The sequence below is a fragment of the Chrysochloris asiatica genome, unplaced genomic scaffold (assembly GCF_000296735.1).
Source record: "Chrysochloris asiatica unplaced genomic scaffold, ChrAsi1.0 scaffold00021, whole genome shotgun sequence".
NCBI classification, from domain to species: domain Eukaryota; kingdom Metazoa; phylum Chordata; class Mammalia; order Afrosoricida; family Chrysochloridae; genus Chrysochloris; species Chrysochloris asiatica.
In genome coordinates, this window is record NW_006408539.1 from 22,419,214 (window position 1) to 22,424,296 (window position 5,083).

Here is a 5,083-nt window from a genome sequence, read left to right on the forward strand (position 1 = left end):
TTTGTATGACTTTTGAATCAGAAAAAGGAGAGAATTAAAATCGGACTCATGTTCCATATCATTGTTATTTTCATGCACTCTTTGCTCTGTGCATTCTTGAAAAGAGGTAATAATTCATCAATATTTCATTATTCTATATAGAGTTTTTCAATGCCATATATATAATTTGAGCAATAAATATTGCTTGTAAATAGGAAAAAGAAGCACCAGACGCTAGCATCTCAAACCCAAGTGCAGTGTTTTGATTTTCTTTTTTACTTTATTTTATTTTTCTTTTCCATCATCTAAAATGTTGCCTTTTCATCATCCTCTAGACTAATCTGCCTCATGGTCCTAACTCGCCTTAATCTTTAGTCACAATGTGTCATACAAATATTTCTGTGAAAGAGGGATGTTTTGTCTAATCATATTGCAAGGCGCACAATAGTTTTAAAATCCACCTATTATCAGAAGTGTTTCTCATTATTGCCAAGGAAATATTGACTATTCATGGTTTTTCAAAATGTGAAATTGTTGAAGTACTTAAAGTTGAGTATTCTAAAAAAGGAATAACTCGGAGAATGTAACCAGTAGTCAGTTAAATCATTCTTTAGGGAATGATTTTAATATTTTCAGTATTGTATTATATGCAAAATTTAGTATACTTTCCAAGTGAAATGTATGACTATATGGATTCTATTAATGCTGATTATTTTCCTTGGTCCCCCTGTGTACTCACTGCCCAAATGGCTCATTAGTGTCTGCTATCAGCTCAAAGTTGTGTTATCACCAGGTGTCATTTGGTGGCTTCCACATGTCTAAGGTCATTTTTCAGAATGCAACCCATAACTGATGGTTACAGGGGGACCCATTTTCTCATACCTCAACGGTGCAACTCAAAAGAATTACGACAGTGATAGGACTTCAGTAGAAATACATCAGACCTCTGCTATAACTACCTTCAAATTCATCTTCTCCCCTTGCACAATCTTGTTTCAGAGAACATTCACCAGTGTTGCTTCCAAGTCAAGTCCCCAGTAAAATTGTAGCATGTGAACCTCAGTGTTTTATAGTCTATTTATTCCCAAAGAACCTAAAAAATGAGAGTTGGTACCAACCATGGTCTTAGGAAACTGACTCTAAAATGTGATTGTAGTCTACCCTGCAAAAGTAACCTATATAGAGAGGCTAGTATTTTGCAATGTTGATGTTGTCTCATTTGGAACTCTATAAATAGAATAGTATTATGATTTATAATCTTTTGTGTTTGTCTATTGTGACTCATGGAGTCACAATAGTGGCATGGTGGGTTAATGTGCCAAACTACAAAGCCATTTGAACTGCAAGGTTGGCAGTTCGAGCTCATCAGCTGCTCCTTGGAAACCCTATACAGGGTCTCTATGGGTCAGAACCAACTCGATGGCACTTAACAACAACAACAACATTGTGATTCATTGTTTTGAGATTTATTCATGTGGTCTCATGAGTCAATGCTGTAAGTCTTTGTGTTGCTGAGAGAAGTGTATCCATCTCTTACTTCATTTATTTATGCAGGAAAACACCAATACAGGTACTCATACTCAAACTCTCCCCATACTCTACGTTGATATTTCTTTCTATTTATTTATTTTAGCTTCTTATATATTCTCAAATCACAGTTTCAGCCTTTATGCATTATTGTTGTTGTTAGGTGTCATTGAGTCAGTTCAGGCCCTCAGCAATCCTACATACAACAGAACAAAACATTGCTTGGTAGTGCACTATTGTTACATTGCTATAATTGCAGGGATTGTACTAGTGCATCTTGTGAGCATCTTCTTGATTTTCAGTGATCCTCTGCTGTATCAAGTTTGATGTCCTTCTTCAGAAACCAGTCTTTCCTGATAACATGTTCGACGTCTGTACCATAAAGTCTTGCCATCCTTGCTTCTAAGGAGCAGTCTTGGCTGTAATTCCTCCAATAGAGATTTGTCCGTTCTTCTGGAGGTCTATTCTGTATTCAATATTCTTTACCAACACCAGAATTCATATGCATCAATTCTTCTTTGATTTTTTTTCCTATCATTATTCAATTTTGACATGCTTATAAAGTGGTTGAAACTGCTATGACTGGGGTCAAGTGCACCTTAGCCCTCAAGGTGACATTTTTGCTTTTTAACACTTTAAAGCAGGGGTGGGGAATGCCATCAGTTTCAAATGTCAAGATTGTGGACTTGGCAAATTACTTGCTGTGTATGACAGAGCTTCAAAAAAATTGTGGAAAATATTCATAATCTTTAATCCCTTTTTTCCACAAACCTTTTGAAGACCTCTAATATTTTTAACAGAGTCCTGATATATAAGTACTGGACTGCTAACTACAACGTTGGTAGTTCAAAGCCACCAGTTGCTCCTTTAAAATCACATAGAGGGTCACTATGAATTGAAATTGATTCTATGGCACTTGATAACAACAACAGTATTTTTACCACAATAAACAAATAGTGCAGATTTAGTACTCCATTAGAGAAATAGAGATTATTCAAAGATTTTTGTATTAGTCAGAAGTAGGTGAGGAAAACAGTGGCTGTTCTGGATGTGTCTAGTAGAAAACTATTTTTCTTTTCTTTAAATTTGATTTCTTTTGTTGTTGAGACTAGACATAATGATACACACACTAACTCACCTGTTTCCACAGTGACTTAGACTACATTCTTTAAGTTGTACCTCCATTCTTATCCTTTTTTTTATTTAAATCATTCTTCTCCAAAGAAGTAAACTCACTACCCTCACCCCTCAAGTGTTCTTAGCTAGTGTTTTATGTCGCTGTTGTCAATTTGTTCACATATAGATAAAAGAGCAAACTTTTCAGGGCAGACATTGTTTACTAGCTAAGTCTAAACAATCATTTGGTTCTAAGAGGATTTTAGAAGACAATTTTGATATAAGATCTGGTAGAAAATGTGTTTGAGACCTGGTATGGTGCTGTATGATAAGCACTGGACTGCTAACTATGGGGTTGGTGGCTCAAACTCAACAGTCACTCTTTGAAAACCCTGTATAGTGTTGCTATCAGTCAGAATTGACTCAATGGTACCAGAAAATGCTTTCATACTGGAATTGGAGACACATACAACCATGGCTCTGATAGCTCAGTGGTTGTGAGTTGGGCTGCTCACCTCAAGGCAGTTTGAAACTACCAGTTGTTCTGCAGAAGAAAGATGAGGCTTTCTGCTCCCATAAAGATTTACATCCTTGAAAACCCTATGCAGGGTCGCTATGGGCCAGAAACAACTTCATGGCACACCACCACCACCACCATGACATGGCATGTGGTGTCTGCTGACTGTCTTCGTTGCCTACCACCTCAGAGAACATGCTGTCCACATCACGACTTTTTCGCTTCTTTCTCTCCAATTGTGTGCACGTGCTTCTCACTGTTGGTGTAAGTGCCATCAAGTCAGTTCTGACTCACAGTGACTCTGTATAGGGTTTCCAAGGAGCAGCTGCTGAGTTTGAACCACCAACCTTGCAGTTCAAACCAACCTTGTGGTCCAGTGCATTTTCATGTAGTGAAACTCCAGGACTCCAGGAAACCCTATAGGGCCATTCTACTCTGTCTACAGTGCTGCTATGAATCAGAAGTGCCTCAACAGCAAAGGTTAAGTAATGTTAGTATAGCAAAAAAGAGCTCAAAGAATAGAAAATTAAACACAGAAAACACAAAGAAGAGAAAAACTTTTGCCTAACTGTATGTTGTTAAGTGCCATGGAGTTGATTTTGACTCATAGTAACCAGGGTTTCCAAGAAGCAGCTGGTGGGTTTGAACCACCAACCTTGTAGTTTGCAGACCAGTGCTGATCCTACAGCACCATACCAGGAGTCCATATAGTATAAGGATTTTATGGATGAAGCAGATTTTTCAATAATATATGACATATTGAGTAAATTAGTAAAAGCTGGGTAAAAATTTAGACTTCTTAATATAACTTTTGATAGTTTTTCGTCTTCAGACTTTAAAGCCATGTCTTTTAAATGCAGCCGATAGTGCTAAACTCTGTGCACATTTGCCCTTCAGAATTCTCCTTGGACTTGGACGTGCAAATGCCTTTGATTTGACATTTCAAGTTGCCTCCATGGAATCACTTTTAACCATCTTTGGCCTTTCTATTTCTTTCTACTATAGGAAAAAAAAAAAAAAGATGTTCTTGTATAGCAATAGAAATGATAATGGTTAATATTTACTGAATGCTAGAAACGAGTATGGCAATGTAAGAGCAACCGTCACAAGATCTCTGCAGCCAGCTTTTGAGATAAGAATAAATGGAAGAGATCAGATCTGAACGCTCGCGGCTTGCCTCTGGTGCCCCAGCCTCCCATTCATGCTATGCTGCCTCTCAGCTAGAAACTCTAGCAATACAAGTAGATAGCTAGACAGAGGTGAGCCTTCTGGCCCTCAGTGATTTTTTTTTTTTTTTTAAATGTAGGAATTAGAGTCTCTTGAAGGAGTCACTAGGTGGTGTAAACAGATTAGCACATGACTCCTAGCCAAACTGTTGGAGATTCCAACACACCTAACAGCTCCTTGGAAATCAGACCTGGTGATCTGCTTCCCAAAGACCACAGCCTGGAAAATGCTATGGAGCAATTTGAGTCTTCACAGAGTTGGGGTTCACTAAGAGTTGGGAACAAACAACCCAACAGCAGGTTTGTTACACAAAGTACAGAAGTTTTTGTAATAGCTTATCTTTTAGAAGAGTTGCCGATTATGACTCGTAGCAACTCTATATAGGGTTTCCTAGACTGTAAATCTTTATGGGAGCACACAGCCTCATCTTTCAGCTAGTGGTGGGTTTGAACTTCTTATCTTGTGGTTAACAATCTAGTGCTTACCTACAGTGGCACCTTATTATACATACACACACACACACACACACACACACACACACACACACACACGAGGGGGCATCAAAAGTTTATGGAAAAGTTCCATTGTCTTTTAACTTCATTTTTTCAGCAACTTCTTGAAGCCCCTGTGGTAAATAGTGCTATTTTTGTTTGAAGTTTATATTCATCTGTCACTTAATCCTTAAATGAACACCAGGAGAGAGAACTATTTGCTGTT